This window comes from Apodemus sylvaticus, assembly GCF_947179515.1.
Source record: "Apodemus sylvaticus chromosome Y unlocalized genomic scaffold, mApoSyl1.1 SUPER_Y_unloc_6, whole genome shotgun sequence".
In the NCBI taxonomy this organism is placed as follows: domain Eukaryota; kingdom Metazoa; phylum Chordata; class Mammalia; order Rodentia; family Muridae; genus Apodemus; species Apodemus sylvaticus.
In genome coordinates, this window is record NW_026263000.1 from 304,493 (window position 1) to 326,781 (window position 22,289).

Below are 22,289 nucleotides of genomic sequence, written 5' to 3' on the forward strand. Positions count from 1 at the left end.
GATCCTGTGTACTTAGATCCCTAAATGTCAGTGTCTCAGGGTCTTCTTTTCACCTATTTCCCTCATGGCCAAGATGATCTCAGCCAGGTGTTTGTTGTAAGCGTCATCTATATGATGTCACCTCCTCAATGGCTGCCTTTAGCAAGAACTTTTCCTACTTCAGGTTCTCATATTGTAGTTTACCAAATTCAATAGCAGCCCTTGCATTCTACTTCAGAGTTTTCTCTTGTCTCAGTAAATTGCATCAGCAACCCTCAGTTGTACAAACCAAACTCCCACCACATCCACCATCTCAGCATCTACACTGCCAGTAAGTCCATTAAGAGCACACACCATTGCCTCTCACAATGATCCCTCCCTCCAAACCATGGCCATTGCTTCCATTCACTTGAGTAAAACTGTCTTCCACACAGAACCCTGCATGAGCGTTTTGAAACTCATGATAGATTTGAACATAAACAAGTACACAAACCTCCAGTAATTTGATTTTCTATACTTGGAAGTTGTCATAAAATTCAGACTTCACAAAGCCCAACAAAGTGCTATGTGATGTGACTCATAGCCCTTCACCCCCAGCTCAAACAAAGCTCTCTCTTCTCTCAATTGCCTTTTCCCTCAGTGGTATCCTGACTTTTCTCCAGGACCCCCAAGAATCGTTCCTCCAGCAAGGCCTTTACATTTGCTGTTTCCTTTAGCCAAGTTGCCACTAAAAAGGCTCCTAAAATGTCACTGACTGCTGTGGCCTTCTCTACAATCCTAGCAACAATCATTCACTATAACCTTCTACTAGATGAATAGCCATCAATCCAGGGTGGCCATCTTTCTATGAAAACATACAGCAATGCCTAGAGACATTTTGCCTTTATTGCATTTTCACAAGATTCATTCATAGTCAGTGACATTGTAATCTAGTGGGCAAAGGCCTGCAGTGTGCATGATTATTCCCCATAACAAAATGTTTTCCAACTTCAAAGGCAAATAGCACCAAAAACTGTAGAATGAAACTCCCTTCATCTGGGTAGTCCCAATTCTTCCCTTTTGTGGTTTCTAGTGTACACTGTTTCTCCTCTGGTGGAGTGCAAGATCCAGGAGAGCGAGCACAATTTGTTCAACCTACAGCAGCCCAGGTCCTGGCATGTATCATACAATATAAAAGTAATAACTGACTACCTCTCCTCAGAACATGACCCTACATCAAATCTTGAAAATGTGGTTAACGTTCAAAGGATCAAAGTTGAGGAGTAACATCTGCCCCAATACCAGGAGTAACGGGGATCAGCAAGACCAAGACACCAAGGAACCCCACCAGACCACTAGCATGGATTTCTTCCAGTCTTAACAGGTACCCTGAGTAGAACTTGGTCAAGAACTCTGCAAACATTACCACTACACCCAGAGGAAGCTCCACTCCCAGACACTCTAACATTCTGAGGATCATAGGATCAGAAGTGAGGAAGACACAACATCTGTCCCAACACTGGGAGTAACTGGAACCAGCAGGATCCAGGGATCTAGGAACCCCACACAACCATAGGCACAAGTTCCTTCTGGTCTGAGCAAATGCCCTGAGCAGACCTTGGGTGCTAATTCTGCAGCCAGTTCCACAACACCCAGATGAAGCTCTTCTCCCAGGTGCTCTAACACACCCAGGATCACAGGATCACAAGATCACAGCATTCCAAGAGCTTGGTCACACTAGGCTATCAGTGTCCCAGATATTCTAGTGATATCAGCTTGACTCCCAGGAACTCTGACACACCCAGGATTTCAGGATCCCAGAAGCCCAGAATCACAGGATCACAGAGACAGCTGGACTCTAAGAGTTCTAACACAACAAGGATTACAGGAAGGACAGGCTCCAGTCAGATATGGTGAAGGCAGGTAACACTAGAAATCACCAGATGGCAGGAGGCAAGCATAAGAACATAAGCAACAGAAAGCAAGGATACTTGGCATTATCAGAACACAATTCTCGTTGGGACACCATACCAAGTCCTGTATATACCATCACACCTGAAAAGCAAGATTCAGATCTAAAAATCACTTCTCAAGATGTTGATAGAGGACTTTAAGAAAGACATGAATAACTCACTTAAAGAAATACAGGAGAACACAGGTAAAGAGGTAGAAACACTTAAAGAAGAAATACCAAAATCCCTTAAAGAATTACAAAAAAGCACCATGAAAGAGGCAAAAGAAATGAACAAAACCATCCAGGATCTAAAAATTGGAAATATAAACAATAAAGAAATCACAAAGAGAGACAACCCTGGAGTTAGAAAACATAGGAAAGAGAACAGGAGTCATAGATGCAAATATCACCAATAGATTAAAAGAGATAGAAGAGAGAATCTGAGGTGCAGAAGATACTATAGAAAACATTGACACAACAGTCAAAGAAAGTGTAAAAAGCAAAAAATTCCTAACCCAAAATATCCAGGAAATTCAGGACAAAATGAGAAGATGAAACCCAAGGATAATGGGTATAGAAGAGAGTGAAGATTCCCAACTTAAAGAGCCAGTAAATATCTTCAACAAAATTATAGAAGAAAACTTCCCTAACCTGAAGAGATGCTCATGAATGTAAAAGAATTCTACAGAATTCCAAATAGACGAACAGAAAAGAATATTAACTAAACAAAGAAAGAATATTAAAAACAGTAAGAGAAAAGGGCAAGTAACTTATAAAGGCAGACCTATCAGAAATACACCAGACTTCTCACCATAAACTATGAAAGCTAGAAGATCCTTGGCAGATCTCAAACAGACCGAAAGAGAACACAAATGGCAGTCCAGGCTACTATACCCAGCAAAACTCTCAATTACCAAAGACAGAGAAAACAAGAAATTCCATGACAAAACAAATTTACACAATATCTTTCCACAAATACAGCCCTACAAAGGATAATAGATGGAAAACACCAACACAAGGAGGGAAACTACACCCTAGAAAAAGCAAAAAAAGTAAGCTTCCAACAAACACAAAAGAAGATAGCCACACAAACATAATTCCACTTCTAACTACAAAAATAACAGGAAGAAACAATCACTTTTCCTTAATATCTCTTAACATGAATAGATTAAATTCCCCAATAAAAAGACATAAGCTAACAGACTGGATATGTAAACAGGACCCAGCATTTTTCTGCATAAAGGAAACATACCTCAGTGACAAAGATAAACACCATCTCAGAGTAAAAGGTTGGAAAACAATTTTTCATGCAAATGGTCCCAAGAATCAAGCTAGAGTAGCCATTCAAATATCGAATAAAATCAACTTTCATCCAAAAGTTATCAAAAAAGAAATGGAAGGACCACTTCATACTGGTCAAAGGAAAAATCTGCTAAGATGACATCTCAATTCTGAACATCTCTGCTCCAACTGAAAGGGCACCCACATTCATAAAAGAAACTTTACTAAAGTTCAAAGCACACATCACACTTCACAAAATAGTAATGGGGGACTTCAACACACCACTCTCAACAATGGACAGATCATGGAAACAGAAACTAAACAGAGACACAGTGAAACTAACATGAACCAAATTGATCTAACAGATATTTATAGAAGATATCTTCCTAAAGCAAAAGAATATACCTTTTTCTCAGTACCTAATGGTACCTTCTCCAACACTGACCATATAATTGGTCACAGAACAGGCCTCAATAGATACAAGAAGATTGAAATGATCCCATGCAGCCTATCAGATCACCACAGGCTAAGTCTGGTCTTAAATACCAACAAAAACAATGAGAAGCACACATACACATATAAGCTGTACAACAATCTACTCAATGATAACTTAGTCAAGTAAGAAATAAAGAAAGAAATTAAAGACTTTTTAGAATTTAATGATAATGAAGACACATTGCACCAAAACTTATGGGACACAATGAAAGCAGTGCTAAAAGGAAAACTCAGAGCTCTGAGTGCCTCCAAAAAGAAACTGGAGAGTGCATACACTGGCAGCTTGGCAGCACAGCTGAAGACTCTAGAACAAAAAGAAGCAAAGACAGGCAACAGTAGTAGACTGGCAGGAAATAATCAAACTTGGGGCTAAAATCAACCTAAAAAAAGCAAAATATCTGTAAAAAAAAATCAACAAAACCAGGAGCTGGTTCTTTAAGAAAATCAACAAGATAGATAAACCCTTAGCCAGATTAACCAGAGGGCACAGAGACAGTACCAAACTTAATAAAATCAGAAATGAAAAGGGAGACGTAACAATGGAAACCATGGAAATTCAAAAAATCATCAGATCCTACTACAAATGCTTATACTCAACAGAATTGGAAAATTTGAATCAAATGGACAATTTTCTAGTCAGATAGCAGATGCCAAGTTAGAACAGGAACAGATAAAGCATCTAAATAATCCCATAAGACCTAAAGGAATCGAGGCAGTCATTAATAGCCTCCCAACAAAAAATTAAGCCCAGGACTGGATGGGTTTAGTGGAGAATTCTATCAGACCTTCAAAAAAGACCTAATACCAACTGTTCCACAAAATAAAAACAGAAGGAACACTACCCAATTTGTTCTATGAAGCCACAATTATTCTAATACCTAAACCACACAAAGACCCAACAAAGAAAGAGAAGTTCAGACCAATTTTCCTTATGAACATTGATGCAAAAATACTCAATAAAATTCTTGCCAACTGAATCCAAGAACACATCAAAGCGATCATTCACCATGATCAAGTAGGCTTCATCCCAGGGATGCAGAGAAGGTTCAATACATGGAAACCCATCTATGTAAGACACTGCATAAAGAAACTCCAAAAAAAAAACCCCAAAACACATGATCATTTCATTAGATGCTGAAAAAGCATTTGACAAAATTAAACATCCTTTCATGTCTTGGAAAGATCAGGAATTTAAGGCCCATACCTAAACATAGTAAAAGCAATATACAGCAAACTAGTAGCCAACATCAATCTAAATGGAGAGAAACTTGAAGCAATCCCACTAAAATCAGGGACTAGACAAGGCTGTCCACTCTCTCCCTATCCAGACAATATAGTACTTGAACTTCCAGCTAGAGCAATTAGACAACCATAAAAGGACAAAGGGATACAACTTGGAAAGGAAGAAGTCAAATTATCACTATTTGCAAATGACACGATTGTATACTTATGTGGCCCCCAAAATTCTGCCAGAGAACTTCTAAACCTGATAAACAACTTCAGCAAAGTGGCTAGATATAAAATTAACTCAAACAAATTAGTAGCTGTCTCCTACTCAAAGGATAAACAGGCTGAGAAAGAAATTATGGAAATGACATCCTTCATAATTGTCACAAATATTACATTCCTTATGACTGTAACCAAGCAAGTGAAAGATCTGTATAACAAGAACTTCAAGTCTCTGAAGAAAGAAATCGAAGAAGATCTCAAAAATGGAAAGATCTCCCATGCTCGTGGATTGGCAGGATAAGTATAGAAAAAAATGGCCATCTTGCTGAAAGCAATATACAGATTCAATGCAAACTCCATTAAAATTCTAACTCAATTCTTCATAGAGTTAGAAAAGGCAATTCTCATATTCATTTGGAGTAACAAAAAACTCAGGATATCAAAAACTCTTCTCAACAATAAAAGAACTTCTGGAGAATCACCATCCCTGACCTCAAGCTGTATTTGAGAGCAATAGTGATAAAAAAAAAATAAAAAAAAATAAAACTGTATCATATAGGTACAGAGACAGGCAAGAAGATCAGTGGAATAGAATTGAAGGCGCAGAAATGATCCCACACACTTATGATCACTTGATATTTGACAAAGAAGCTAAAACCATCCAGTGGGAAGGAAAAGACAGCATTTTCAACAAATGGTGCTAGTTCAACTGGAGGTCAGCATGTAGAAAAAAGCAAATCAACCCATTCTTATACAAATCTCAAGTCCAAGTGGATCAAGGACCTCTACATTAAACCAGATACACTGAAGCTTATATAGGAGAAAGTAGGGAATAGCCTTGAACACATGGGCAGAGGAGAAAATTTCCTGAACAGAACACCAATGGCTTATATTCTAAGATAAAAAAAAATGACAAATGGGGCCTCATAAAATTGCAAAGCTTCTATAAGGCAAAGGACACTGTCAATAGGACAGAACAGCAACCAACAGATTGGGAAAAGGCCATTACCAATCCTACATCTAATAGAAGGCTAATATCCAATATATACAAAGAACTCAAGAAGTTAGACACCACAGAATCAAATAACCCTAATAAAAAATGGAGTACAGAGCTAAACAATGAATTTTCACCTGAGGAATATCGAATGACTGAGAAGCACCTAAAGAAATGTTCAACATCCTTAATTATCAGGGAAATGCAAATCTATCTCACACCAGTCACAATGGCTAAGATCAAAAACTCAGGTGACAAAAGATGATGGTGAGGATGTGAAGAAAGTGGAACAATCCTCCATTGTTGGTGGGATTGAAAGCTGGTACAACCACACTAGAAATCAGTCTGGTGTTTCCTCAGAAAATTGTACATAGTATTATCTGAGGTCCCAGATATATCATTCTTAGGCATATACCCAAAACATTCACAAACATATAACAAGGGCACATGCTCTATGTTCATAACAGCCTTTTATAATAGCCAGAAACTGGAAAGAACCAGATGTTATTCAACAGAGGAATGGATACAGAAAGTGTACATTTGCACAATGGAATACTATTCAGCTATTAAAAACACTGAATTCATGAAATTCTTAGGTAAATGTATGGACCTAGAAAATATCATCCTGAGTGAGATAACCCAATCACAAAAGAACACACATGGTATGAACTCACTGATAAGTGGATATTAGCACAAAGGCTCAGAATACCCAAGATTTAATTCACAGAGCACAAGAAGCCCAAGAAGGAAGTCCAACGTGTGGTCCTTTGGTTCTCCTTAGAAAGGGGAAAAATACTCTCAAGAGCAAATATGGAGACAAATTGTAGAGCAGAGACTAAAGGAAATGCCATCTAGAGACTGTCCCACCTGGGGATTCATCTCAGATAGTCACCAAACTCCAACACTATTGTGGATGCAAAGAAACACTTGCTGAAAGGAGCTTGATATAGCTGTCTCCTGAGAGGCCCTGCCAGAGCTTTACAAATACAGAGGTAGATGTTCACAGCCAACCATTGGACTGAACATGGGGCACCCAATAGAGGAGTTAGAAAAATGTCTGAAGGAACTGAAGGGGAAGAACAACAATATCAACCAACCATACACCCGTACCTCCCAGGGACTAAGCCACCAACCAAAGAGTATACATGGCTCCAGCTGCATATGTAGCAGAGGAAGGCCTTGTCAGGCATCAGTGGGAGGAGAGAGGTCCTTGGTACTCTGAAGGCTTAATAGATGCCCCAATGTAGAGGAACTGAGGGCAGGGTGGCAGGTTTGGGTGGGAGAGTGGAGGAACACCCTCATAGTAGCAGGGGTAGGGGGAGATGGGATATGGGTTTCCAGGAGTGGAGGAAACCAGGGAAAGAGTATAAAATTTGAAATTTTAAAAAATAAAATATCCAATAAAAGAAAAGACACAGTGAAAAAAATCTTGAAAAAGCTATGACTACCGAGGTCTTCAAGGGCATCTGCATCTTTCCCAGCTATCTAAAGAGACTAAAACATGGATGAAACAGTGATTGTACATTCAGATCAGAGCCTGGAATTCATGTGTCCCTTGAAAATATACTCCTCTATGGAGGTAAGAGTCAACTAGGTCATTCAACTCCAGACCCTGTTAGACAGCTTTGAACCAGGATAGAAAAGGAATGGAAAGAGCCCATGGTAGGGCACAGACATTGACTTGACCCTTCTTCCTCGGTGCTCCCTGGAGAAAGCCTGAAGAAAAAGATGAGGCTCATTCTGGCCCAAGCAGCTGGCTGAAAAGAGACATGACAATATGAGCGCTGAGTATAAGATTAGCTGGCCTCAGGGGTTCTGAGAGCGCTGCTTTCGGGTGGTCAATTTCCTTAGAAAAATATGAAATGGCCAGGCCACCCTTTACCAAATTATAAAGCACTTATCACTTCTTTAATAACTACCCACATGGAGGACTTAATTCACTCAATGTGGAAGTTATAAAGGTGAATTGGTAAGTGAGCAATAAGTTCAAGTTCATTGCATAAAGACTTACGAGGGCAATATTTTCCCCCATTAAAAGGGTAGATTTTCTCACTGCAACTGTGTCTTAGAGTTAATGTGGAGAAGTCACTCCAGAGCTCAGGGCATTTTCATTGTTAGAGGGTAATTCCAGGTCACTGAGAGGAAGGGGGAACTTTGACTTTGCAAGAATAATTACCCCAGAACCTGAAAGTGTCAGACTGATTAGTCAAGGTAAGCATCAAAAAGACAAGATGTCATTCATGATTCTTAGCTCTCTGCTCTGCACACATGAGGAAGAAATGTGAACAGGCCAAAGAGGTAAAAAATTATAAGTGGAATGCAGAACAGGGAAAACCTCAACAGAAGAGGGATACACAGTACCTGCGAAAGGGAGGCTGTCCTAGAAGCCAGATCCTTTAAGAGGATTCATTGGTTTTCATTCAGAATCTAAAGGGAAGGATGTAATGTGAGCTCTTACAGAGCAGTTCTGAAGCTTCTGAACCTTTCAAAGGGCTCCAGGTAGTGAGCTGGGAAGACCGGCTTCTTTCCTCACCAAGTGAAGGAAATGTTCTGTGAACTTTTGTCTCCACAGCTCCAGCATGGTAACCATTTTCCTCTCCTCCAGCAATAAACCATCTGTTCTTTTCTCCATATGTTCACTCTTTTGGAAATGGCCTTTCTACTCACATGACTTGAGTTACTACTAATTAGAGATTAATTCCAATTCTGAAACTCCATCCTTCCTGCCTAACCTGTCCCCAGTCCTGGAGTTCTTGTTATTACAATATGTATTCCCCTCAACTCCAAAAAGCAAATATGAACAAAACAGCTTGTTCTTAACTTCTGAAATCTCCTGAGTCCTCTTGATCAGCAAGGCAGGGAACAGGAGAAAACATAACATAGCACAATAACAATGAGTTAGAAAGACTGCTGAGTTCAGGAATCTGTAGTAGAATATGAAACACGTGTTATGATCAATTAGTGACATCTTCTCTGGTCACAATATATAGAGGGACAATGAGAGTACCATCTATAAATCATATCTATCTAAAAGGCTTTCTGACATCTTTCCTCCCCGACTCAAGTCTCATTAATATCTCCTTCGCTATACTTCTAATGATTTATTTTATCCTGTGTCTGAGACGCTTATGCTCAAAAGTATATAGTGATATTTTAACAGAGCCTTTAACTTCTAATCTTCATATTCTAATCTGTTCTAATGCTCCACTTTCACAAAATAGCATTGAACGTGTTCCTGGCAGGCTCAAGACCTCCCTGATGGCAAAGAAATAGTTCTCTCACTAAAGCAGAATTTCTATTAAAAAGCTTTAAACCTGTTGGAAACTCTGATGTAAGGAGCTGTAGACCCTTGGAGGGGAGCAACAACTTTTCTAGTTCTCTGGGTAGCACCTGAATGATTGCAGAGGTCCCCTAGGGTGCAGATTCACAGTGAAGCTGAAGGGAAGGAGCCAGCATGGGACCTGTGTGATGGCTTTTGTGACTCCTATTCCACTCCTTCCTATATCTTCTCTTGCTTTCATACATGAAAGCCAAGTTACTCAGTGTTGTGTGCTCATGTCAAGAGAGACATCAGCCTGCCAAGAACCTCCAAAGCCTGCTCCTCCCTGGACATTTAAAAGAAGATTGGCACAGTGAAAATTTCATGAGCTTTGGTGCCAGCAGTGGCCTTAACTCTCACCTGCCACTAATGAGATAAGGTCACCAACCTCTTGTGGCCTCAGCATTGCCTTCTATATAATGGGGACAGTAGTGCCATCTCATACAGGCATCATGTGAGTGAATTTTAGTGGCGCTGGTCACAGTCCCAACCTGTCACCTTAAATACGCTAGAGTTCAAATAATGTTTATCTTTTCTTCCAAAAAGAAAATTGTTCCAGGGATTGTGAAAGGGTTGAAGTCAGGGACGTGGGCCACTGTGGCAGGGAGATCGACTGTTTGTTACATTTGGTCAATCAACAGAAACAACTGAAAAGGGGAAGGGCGCATTCTGGATCACAGCATCAGAGCATTCATTCCAGGGAGTGTGGGCTTGTGCACGTGAGCAAAATATTATTGCACTGGTAGCTTGTGACAGAAAATAGGTTTCTTTTTGGCCAACAAGAAGCAGGGAAAGGATGCTGGAACTCACCTGGCCTTACTCTTTCCCTCCTTTCATTCCATCTAAGCACACAGTCTGTGGGTGATACCATCTATGTCCGGGGTAGCTATTCCCTTCTCTGGAAAGAGCCGCCCCAGACTCCTAGGTGGCTCTAAATTCACTTTAGTTGAAAGTAAAGTTCTTCCATTATGGTGCCTCTGTGTGTAGCTGGCAGTGGCTGAGGCCGTGGTGAGAATGCCCCTGTCCATTTCTACCAACCTTTATTCCTGTACACTCAGAACCCAGCCTCCACATTACACGATATCCAAAGACACAGATTTGGCTTGTTTATGCTCCCTCCGAGCTATGCTCCTGATCCTGGCAACCCCTAGGTTGTCAGGCCAAGAAGTCTCTGTGTGGCTGAACATCTTCTGGGCTTCTGATATGTTCCTCTTCTCCACTCTACGAAGCTTTTATCAAGCCACCCATCGCCACCCAGATGCAGTCACTCAGTGATCCCAGCATCACCCTCCAATTACTGGGGAATTATTTCTGTGCCGCTGCTGATGTACCTATTCGATCCTGTCACCTGTGAGACTCAGCATTATTTGCCTGGCTTCCCTCGTGAGAGCAAAACTTCCTTGACAACAAAGACGGATGCATTCTATTTATTTTATTTGCCCTCTTGTCTCCTTCGTGTCTGTGCTCAGCTCAGCCTCTGTGAGGGAGAGTTTAGACCACACAGGGAGTCCCAGAGTGGAACTGAGAGGAAGCAAGCTCCACCCTGATGCCAAGCAGAGCTGTCCAAGGTCTGCAAATAGAAGGAAGTTCAATGTGAAAGGACAGACAGACACAAAACAGGGCAGAGAAAAACATGCTGAGCGACATTCAAGCTCCTTGGCCCCTCATTCCTCAAAACTCATCCCAGGTGTCCCTACCTTACAACATGCTTTCCTTGGACCCCTTTCCCAGGTCACAAAGCCCCTGTCATAGAGCTGGCACTGATATTTAAAATAGGCACTATCTTGGAGAAGTGGAGTGGTGAAGAAAGATGATTAATGCCACATAGGCATTTTAAAAAGTTGTAATGAAGCACATTACTTTGTGTATGTGCTAAATTAAAAAAAAAATATTTGTGAACTGGCAAGATGGCTCAACAGATAAGGGTGCTGACCTTCCAAGCCTGATGAGCCTCAGGTGCGTGTTCAATTCCAAGGACCCACTTGGCAGGTGAGAAGGTGACTCATGCAAGTGCCCACTAACTTTCACCCATGTGTTATGGTGCACATGTACACACAAGTGGGCATACACAATCAATCAATCAATCAGTCAATGAAATCTCTAGGCACTTAAAAGTTATTTCAGGAGCTGGAGATTTGACTCATTGTGTAAAATGTTTGCCACACATGAGGATGTGAGTTCAAATCCAAAGAACACACACACACACACACACACACACACACACACACACAAGGGAACCCAGGCAACTCTATAACATCAGTACTTCAGAAAGGGGCAAGGGCAGAGACAGGATCATTCACAGAGCTCATTGGCCAACTCATCTAGACAAGTTGATGAGATCTAGGTCTAATAAGAATTGGCTCCAAAAAAATGAGGTGGAAAATGCTAAAGAGTCTCAAGGTTGACCTTCAGCCTCCACGTGTGCATGTGTATGCACATACAGATACACACACAGACATACATAAACACATATACCACACACACACACACACACACACACACACACACACAGATACAAATACTTGCTTTAAAAAATAGCTAATCTCTGGTAGAAGAAAACACAGAGCAAAACATACTGCCTAACATGTTGGATTGGAGTACCCCATGTTTCCTCCTAAACTTTGTTCCTAAATCAAAGGACAGAGTGAGGGTGTTGTAGACAGGCAGCAAGAGGGAGCCAATGATTGACATTTGGAATATAGTCAACTGCAGGGGTCACCAATAGCTATGAAGGTAGACTGCAATTTAAACAAATTCATCACCTTACCTGGTGTGCCAGCAGCTTGGTGCAGCAGTAAGGAGCCCAGTGGGAAGCAGCTGCTTCTGCAGAGTAGAACTTACAAGGTCAAAGTGGTCGCACAGCTTATAACTCCACAATCTGGGAAACTAGGAAAAGTCAGCCTCAGCCTCTGCCTTGAAGGTATACCCCTATCTTGAGATCTATAACAGTGTGGTTCACAAGAGGATATCAGGGGTATGGCAAAGCAGATAGATATAACTGACTTCTAAAATAAAGTTTGGTTCCCTTGGAAGTGATGGTGCCCTCCCCTGTGTGTACAGGAAAAGGAAAACTTATAATTTAAGAAGACAGAGTTCAGCTCACATCAATTCTGAAAAGTTAAGGTCTTACTACAAATAGTGCTCCTGCCCCTATGTGTCAGAAGGAAGGAGGCAGAAGCTCTCAAAGCATCTCCCTGATCCTATCTGTTCCCTGAGCTTACCACAAACCACTGCTCTAGCAATGAAGTCCTTCTAGATCAGATCCCTTCCGTTGGCTCCCTCCTGCCTAGGCCAGATAGCATCCCAGGGTTGCTTAACTCATTGGGCTCACCTCTAAAACCTGGGCAGGGCTGGCTGAGCCAGGATGATGCCATCAAAGGGACTGAGAACTCAACTCATCCCTTACAAAGCACCAACTGGGTGTCAGCTGTTTCATCCTGATGTCTAGCATCCCATGTTCTCTCACTTTACCTGCAAGCCTGAACAGTCACCCCCCCAATGCTTGCCTTTAGCACTTCAGTGGTATAAAGGGGTGCTCGAACATGTGAGAGATTAGCTATGACCGCTGGGGATACCTCAGGAGGGCACCATCGTGTAAAGCTGTTTATGGAAGCAGCCAATATGCCTCAGAGGCCCAGTCCTTTGGGCCTGTTGCCAGAGGATTTCATTTTTAGGCTTCTGGGATAAATGCTGGTGTACAACATACAAAACTCTTCATAGCAGCTTCAAGGCACAAATGTGACTGATGCACCAAATCACTTGCTAATCCACACACCCCTTACTTAGTAGAAGATACCATGCTTCCAAGAGGAGATTCAGGATTCTGCAGATCATGTTTCCAAGTGTGCCTTTTACAAATATAGGTGCCTTGTATCTGGGATATAGAGATTCAGAATTGAGATGTCATCTTGGTGGATTTTTTTTTCCTTTGAAAAAGGTGTCTCCTTCCCCATCTCTTGATTCATTTTGGTTGCAAGACTACTTTATTAGATATTAGAATAGCTACTCAAGATGGCTTCCTGGGTCCATTTGCCTGGCAAGTCTTTTTTTCCAGTACTTTACTCTGAGGTAATGTCTATCTTTGTTGCTGACATGTGTTTCTGTATGAGGCACAATGATGGTCACTGTTTTCACCTCCATTCTGTTAACCTGTGTCTCTTTATTGGGGAATTGAGTCCATTGTTATTAAGATATTAATGATCGATGTCTGTTATTTCCTGTTATTTTGATGTTGGCAGTGGTAGTGTGTGTGTGTGTGTGTGTGTGTGTGTTTGTTTTGGTCTTATTGGCATGAAATTATTTCCTGTGTCTTCTTGGGTGTAGTTAGCCTCCATGTCCTGGAGTTTTCCTTCTAGTATCCTCTAGATACTAGATTTATTGAAAAAAGTAGGGCTAGATTTATTGAAAAAATACTTTAATGGTTTTCCTCAGCTGCCTCTGAACAGTCAGTACCTTGCTCCTGTCTGATTCTTGCCACCCAGGTGCTCTGCCATGATTGTCACCACAGTGAGGAAGCGGCACAGACGTTCATTCCCACCAGTCTGTAACTTGGCAGCCTTGCTCAGTATTTCCCAACCTCACGTCCAATTGACATCTCTCTTTTAATTCTCTCTGCCTTGCCTGGCAGCTGTTTCTTTCCAACCTCTGGAGAACCAAAGTCCAATCCCAAAAATGCAAAGAGGAAATCTAACATTAACTATGTAACAAGCTTGCAAATGGCTATCAGGAATCGCTGAGCAACCAGGATCTCTATAAATTACAACATGAGAACTTCCTAACATATATATTAGATGGGTCTCACTGCTGACCCTCCTCATAGTTTATGATGCTAGGTAATGTAAAATAGTCAAAATCCATTTTGCTTTACATGAAGGACCCCTATGGAGGATCATGGGACAAACCAGACCCTTTTCCCCATGGTTTCATTTGATGGGACATCCCTGAAGTCATTTTTTTCCTACTTCTCCACAGAGCTTCTTTCTGAACAAACCCTACCTGGCTCACCAGAGCAGCCACTATGGCTATGATTTCCTATCTGTGTTGTCTAATTTTAAATCAAGTTTACACAAGCAAGAGTCATTTGGGGCAAAGGAACCTGAGCTGAGAAAATGCCTCCACCAGATGGTTCTATGGGCAGGCCTCTGGTATATTTTCTTGATTGATGATTGATGTGGGAACACCCAGCTCAGCTGTGAGCAGTGCCACCCCTGGACTGGTGTTCCTGAAAGCTATAAGAAATCAGACTGAGCAATTTATGGTGAACAAATCAGTAGCAGCCTTCCTACTGTGGATTCTGCTTCAGTTCCTGCCTCCAGGTTCCTGCTTTCTCTGACTTCCCTTCCTAATGAACTATAAGCAAAAGCAAAAATAAGCCCTTCCTTCCCCAAATTGCCTTTATTCTTGGTGTTTTATCACAGCCATAGAATCCCAATTATGACTCTATCTCAGTTCCCTACACCTTACCATGGACTTCCTGACATTTCCTCCCAAACTAGAAATGTGCCATCCATGAATTTACTCTTTTAGAGTCTCTTCAAACTAAGACACTTTACCAACCAGCTGTAGACACAGAAACTATGTAGATGTGAGCCTTGCCACCTTATAGCTTGGACTCCAACTTGGAATGAGCACTACACTGTCTTCCAAGGGATGCATTTGCACCTAGTAGTCTCATTTTGATTCTGCCCTTTGCAATGACTAGTTGTCATCATTCTCATTCTAAATGAAGGCTCTCAGAGGGTGGGTAACCTTGAACTATCACACAAAATGTACAGCTTGGGTGCAAACTCCCCTCTCTAGAATACTAACTTGGTCACCCAGGATCCCAACCCTGTAACACAACCCTTTGTTAGTGTCAACAATCTGGTCTACCAGGTTTCCTGCCTTTCCTTGCACTTTTTCTCCCTCTGGTAAACTCCTCTACCACAACGATAAAGGTCTGAACAGCTCAGCAGATAAAGGTGCTTCCCATCAAACCTGAAGACCAGGATCCACATAGTGGAAGAAGGAAATTCAGTCCCACAGTTGTCCTCTATCCTCTGTATGGATGCGTATGTCTCACATGTATGTTCTCAAAACCATGTATGTGTGTGCTCGCGTGCGCGCGCGCGCGCGCACACACACACACACACACACACACACACACTAAATAAAATGTAAATTTTTTAATCTAGTGTTGAGAAGCTCTGTTTTCTTTAGATGGTCAAACCAGCCCCCAAGGGGAAAAAATGCAATAAACTTTTACAGATTGTGGGAATGCAAGAAAGTCAAGTTTGACCATTTCTACTTATCCTGCAATCAGCCTGTTTCAGATGATTCATGCGCCGTAAAGTCATCTCTGGCTGACCTGATCCTTGGTGATCCTTCATAGAGCCAGCTGCACTTTCAGGCTCCTACAGATTTTACACTGGTGTAGGAAGCCATCATCATGTCCAAGAAAGACCTTTTCCTTTTCACTGTGTGCACCATGGAAGGTGCTAAAAGTTCCTGCAAGATGTCAGTTCTGCCCAGGTATGAAGACAGAAGCCCACTGATACACATGCCACCATGCTATGCTATCATAGCTGCTGGCAAAGAGACAGCAAAGTGTTGCTATCTGCTTGGTCCACCACCAGGGCTCCATCACATTCATCACATACTGACTGGCACATGCCAGCCCATCTGGTGTACTATACCTTTGAAAGTTATTTCAAAACTGTCTGGATTACAGGATGGACTGTCACAGGATCACATCATGATGCTCAGTCTCAATGCTTCTGTCTTTGGCTAACACCACAACAATCCCTAAATCATACACGTCAGTGCATCTCATCACCCAGGAGCTGTATTATCCCTCATCAATATAAGAGGGGTAAATATAGTACAGTATAAGGTTATAATTGTTCTAGCTTATTATTAGTTGTTGTTAATCTCTTTTTGTACCATCTTCATAAATAGAACTGTCATGAGTGTGTAAGACTACTGAAAAACAGAGTATCTGGGGGATTTGGTACTGTCTGTGGTTTCAGATAGGTCATGGAATGTCTCTTCTGTGAATATGCAGAGACTTCCAAACTGGTCACTGCAATCGCGTGCTGAGATATCAGTTCTGAATTCTAAGAAGCTGCCTGGTGCTCCCATAGCTTGTTAGGGGAGGTGGACATGCAAAAATTTAGTGCCTCCAAAGCATGTTTTCATGGGGAAAGGGTACATGTATACACAGGCAGGTACATATGTACTGCATGTGTATAGAGACCAGAGGTCAACCTTGGTGGTTTTCCTCAATCATACTCCAGCTTGTTTATTGAGAGAAGGGATCTCATGTTTATCCATAACGTTCCAATTTAGCAAAGATGGCTGGCCAGCGAACTCTAGAGATCTCCCTGTCTTCTCTCTGGCATTGGGATTACAACAGCATGCTACCACAGCCAGAGCTATTTAATGTGGGTTCTGGGGGTCAAACTTAGGTCCTAGCCTGGCAAGTACTTTACCTACTAAGCCATCTCGCCAGATCCCAGTTCACATTTTCTGTTACTGACAGGTATTACAGCAAAACCATGAGCCCAATCAGAGTCCTCTCAGGGAAAATGGAGAGCGCACTACCTGGAGGAAATCTGATTGTAAACTCGTGGTATAGTACAGTTGCTGTAAAGCCAGATGGAACACAACATGGCCCAGAGAGAACAACTGCATGGAGCCCACCTGCTAAAGGGACAAACAGAGGAACGAGAAAAAAACAGAGCTGCCCAGCAGAAGCTGCAACTATGAGATACAGGAGTTGCTCAAAGATGACAAGATGACACCCAGAGTGAAGCACTGGGTTTCTCCCTCCCCACTGCCCATCATTCTCATAAGTGGTTTGCACTGGACAGACTGGCAAAGAAGCCTGGGAGATGTAGTTTCTAAGGGTTAGACTTTGAATAGCAGTGGTGGATCTGAGCACTCACAACTCACAGGTTCAATTGGGGCAGCTGGCAGAAACTGCTAGCAGCTCTATTTATAATAACCAGAAGCTGGAAAGAACCCAGGTATCCCTCAACAGAAGAATGGATGCAAAAAATGTGGTATATATACACAATGGAGTACTATTCAGCCATTAGAAACAATGAATTCATGAAATTCTTAGGCAAATGGATGGAGCTGGAGAACATCATACTAAGTGAGGTAACCCAGTCTCAAAACATCAATCATGGTATGCACTCACTAATAAGTGGATATTATCCTGGAAAACTGGAATACCCAAAACATAATCCACTCATCAAATGAGGTACAAGAAGAATGGAGGAGTGGCCCCTGGTTCTGGAAAGACTCAGTGTAGCAGTATAAGACAAAACCAGAACAGGCAAGTAGGAAGGGATGGGTAGGAGAACAGAGAGAGGGAAGGGGGCTTATGTGACTTTCGGGGAGTGGGGGACCAGAAAAGGGGAAATCATTTGAAATGTAAATAAAAAATATATCGAATAAAATTAACAGATTTAAAAAAAAAAAAGAAAATGCTGAGTGTGTCTTTCATCTCTTTACTGTCTCTGAAACTGTCTTAGCCTAGAGCAAAGCTCACAACTTCAGACGTTCTGTGTTCAGAACCTGAGGAGGCTTCCAAACAGGTACATACATCTACTATCTGCAAATACCATCCATTCTTCCCGTGCTGCTAAAGGAGTATCAATTTCACTGTGTACAGTGAGGTACCGATACTCAGAGTTCACTGCTTTCAGGGAGAGGGGGAGCATTGGAGGGAGCCCGTGCTAAGGGAGAGACTCCTCCTGGCCTAGAAAGGGCAAGGAGAAGCAGACCACGTAAGGGCACCAGTAGCCTAGGCATCCAGGAGGGAAGAAAGTCAAAGGAGAAGTGGATTCCAAAGTAGCATCCTGAGGATGAGAGAAAACTGTAGAAAATGAAGCCCCAAAGCATCCCAGCCTCAAGTTTTCAAAACAAGAAAAAGGAAGAGTTGCAGCTGTGTGTTCTGATCCTGTGCGGTTCCTAAAGTCTGTTCTTGGCTTTCACTGAGAGGCTAGGAACTGAGCAGACCAGCCAGAGGGAACGCATCTGGGCAGTGCCTTTGGAGACACCCTGCCAACTCATGGAGAGAACTACGTCATGTATAAATGCTTTTAAGTTCACCTGTGTGGAAGCCACAGGCAAAGCTGAAGCCCATTTTCACACAGACGGCATCGGTGAGCTCTTCAACCTACCCACATATATAAGACTGGTGATGGATGGACCTGGGAGGACATCCCAGTACAGCCACTACCACACTGTGGCCTCTGATAACACTGGAACTGTGGCCACCTTCATTGGAGAGCAGCTTTGGGACAGATATTGAGCAATGATAGGAGAGGTGTGCCCCTTCTGCACAAGCTAGCACAGATTTTCAGGGATTCTGTTATTATTGTTCCAGTTTTATATTATACTCACTTATAAAAATATTCTTATAATTGAAAATATGACTTCATGTGTGTGAATGTTTTGTCCGAATGTATGCATGTGTACCACGTGCATGCTGGTGCTTACTTAGACAGAAAAGGGTATTGGACTGCCTGGTACTAGAGTTACAGACAGTTGTGAACTAGTATGTCGACAGTGGGAATCAAAATCAGGTCCTTTGGATGAGCAGCAAGTGCTCTCAATCAATGAGCCACATCTCATCTCCAACCATGTATGGCAATATATGCAGTGTATTTTTTATTGCAGCAATTCATGCAATGCAAAATTAGCCTTTATAGTGTTTAATTTAATGACACTTAAGATATTCACAAGGCCATTCAAACACTTCTTTGTAGTTCCAAGTCAGTTTTAAGCCCATATCCATTAAATGTTGAGTCTCCCCTCTCCTCTAGAATTACCCATCCTGGGTCTTTCTCATGAATGGAATCTGTGAATCTGATGTATGTCACCAAACAGGACATTTTTACAGTTCATCCACCTTGCAGCACGAATCAGAATTTTATTCCCTTTCACATTTGAATGATATTCCATTATAAAAAAAAATACCAAACGCTTATGCACTCATCAGATAATAAGCATTTGTTTTCCCACCTTTTATTTATTATTTAAAATAAGGCTGCTATAAACACTCCATTTGAGCTATGGTTTGAATTCACATTTTTAATTATTTCATGTACATACCTGGAGTTCTGCTTGTCTTTAAAGGATTTGAAAGGACATAAAGCAGCAAAAAAGGAGGGAAGGTCAAAGTAAAAGAGACCACTACAATGAAACAAATGTGTTCATGTTCACAGCGGTGCATAAGGAACCAGCCCTACCAACAGCACTAAGCAGACACAAACTGTCAGCTAAAGTGAAAACAGAAAAAAACTGTTACACGAAGCCACTGGTAGAGATAAACATTTTTCTGTCATTAAATCCAGAAGGGCATCTAACTAATATGGATCCTTGTAAGAAGACCGTGTGTGACAGTGTGGAAAATGTATTCTCTATATCCCTGCAATAGAAAGAAACGTGCTTCAAATGAGCGGTTTCGGTCTTTTTTCTTAATCAACTCTACATGGATCATGAACACAGCTAAACTGTAATTCAATAAAGTCAATTTTGTAGGACAAAGCTACAAGAATACAGCCTAGAATCATTGCTTTCTAAATACCCAAAATAACACATGAATCAAAGGTGAAGGATCCCAAAGAAACAGTCACATAGGACCCACCAAAAGCTCAAGCAGTTCCTACCTTCTTGGGCCCCCGAGAACTTCTGCCTCTGCTCCATTGACACGTACAAACACTTCACACACTGAATCAATCCTCACTTTAAGCAACAGACAGGTCACGCTCTTGTCACTGTGGGCGTTAGTGCACCAGGAACCTCTTTGTTAATGAACCTGTGCTGTCACACTGGGACCTATGCCTTACTGTGGCATTCCTCACCCCCATGCTGGTGCCATTAGTTTGGTTGCTGCACCAGACCCTTGCTGCCTGCCCCGTAGTGGGCCCCCCTCCACAGTTGTCTTGGGCTGAGCAGGATAACAAAGCTCCAGAGGTCTCTACAGCAAGCCAGTCGGATGGGGGAAGTTGATGCCCGGCACGGGCTGAGATGCAAAGCGAACCTAATCTCACATGAGGCTAACTTGGAGAAACCTTGAATATCTTATCACAACACAAGCACCCACATGAAAGCAATGTCAGACCCTGGCCAGGGCACTTGACATCACAACAGTGATACTTGGCTCTGTCCATCTAAATTCAGGCCATAGTAAAAATATTTCTGTTTCCATACACAGGCTGGATACACAGCTTGGTTTTCATGTTGGTCCCAAACAACTGAAAGTGTGGGCTATCCCAAAAGCTGTAGCCTGGATGTGGGTTATGTTCTTATAGTTGGGCTGCCTTGTCTGGCCTCAATGGGAGAGGATAGCCTAGTCGTTCAGACTTGATGTGCCAGGATGAGGAAGTACTCAAGGGGTCCCCACCTGCTCAAAGAAGGGGAAGGAGAAATGGGGGAAAGAGCTGTGGAAGGGGAGGATCATAAGGGGAGATGTGAGCAGGGTGTAAAGTGAAAAAGTTATAAAATACTTAAAAATTAATCAGATAGATAGACAGACAGACAGACAGACAGACAGACAGACAGACAGACAGACAGACAGAGAGAGAGACAGACAGACAGACAGACAGACAGACAGACAGACAGACAGACAGACAGACAGATAGATAGATAGATAGATAGATAGATAGATAGATAGATAGATAGATAGATAGATAGATAGATAGATAGATAGATAGATGAGAGCCAGGGAGGTAGGGAAGGAGGAAAAGAGGGAAGGAGAGAGAGAGAAAGAGAGAGATTTGTTTCCAACACAGACCCACATGGCTGTCTTTCTGATCAGGATCCTTCTCAGAATATGGTAAAGAACAAAATGATATTTATTACCAATCAACTCCCTAGAGTCCTTCCACACTTCCTAGCGTGTTCACACAGACCACTGATCATTTCTGCTCTATGTGTAAAGACATTGGGTTCAATCATGTCTGAGTCACTCAGAGCACAGAGCACTACAGTTCTTTCCTGGCCAGAAGAAAACTGTCTCAGCTAGGAGCACAACTCAGTTGGGATGGTGCCTGTCTAGCATGCATGGAATCCTGGGTTGGATCTCTAGAATGACATAAACCAGATGTGGCAGTTCGTCTGCTAATACAGCACTCAGGGGCTGAAGGCAAGGATCAATAAATTCAAAGGCTCTTGAGGGTAGCCAGTGCTATGTTGAGATACTATCGAACTCCTTTTACCTCTTATCCAACTTCCCTTACCTCTTATCCTTGGGACCTGGATTGAATGAAAGGAGATATGAGGACAAATGCAGGAAAAAGAGGACAAGTAGCCCAAATGCCTAGTAGCTCATTGCCTTCTCTAGGTTCCAATAGAGACTGCAAAGTGAGATACAAAACTTGACCACTTAGCATCACTTAGTGAGATGAGAGCTCTGGATTCAGAGGCAAGTATGTAAACAGACTTGCAATAACAATTCCAACTGCTAAATGCTTCCCATGTGCCAGGCACTACAAATGCTGTGTATTCACAGATTAACGTCAACACTCACACAGCCCTGTAAGAAAATACTTCTCTCTGTGTCAGAGATGAAAACAAGACTTGAAGGGATCGGGATCGATGAGCATCCCCTAAGGCCACTCAGGTACATGGGGATGGAAATAAGGCTATGTATCCATGGCCAGCTATCCATGTTCCTAGAATCCTGCTCTTGAGGCTGCCGTGTGATGTGTCATAAGCTGGGTCACCAGAGTGCACCTCACAATTCTAAAGGAATCTGGAGCTGAAATGTTAGGAGGGTCTGATTCCCTTAGAGAGTGGCAGAGCAACCTTCCCTTGCCTCTAGCATCTCCTTGGGGTTTCTGTCC

General features: G+C 42.1%; 1 pseudogene; it reads right to left on the minus strand.

Moving 5' to 3' along the window:
• Positions 1-20,148, minus strand: part of LOC127676092 (NT-3 growth factor receptor-like) — a 91,976-nt pseudogene extending 71,828 nt beyond the window's left edge.
• Between the last annotated feature and the right edge of the window lie 2,141 nt (positions 20,149-22,289).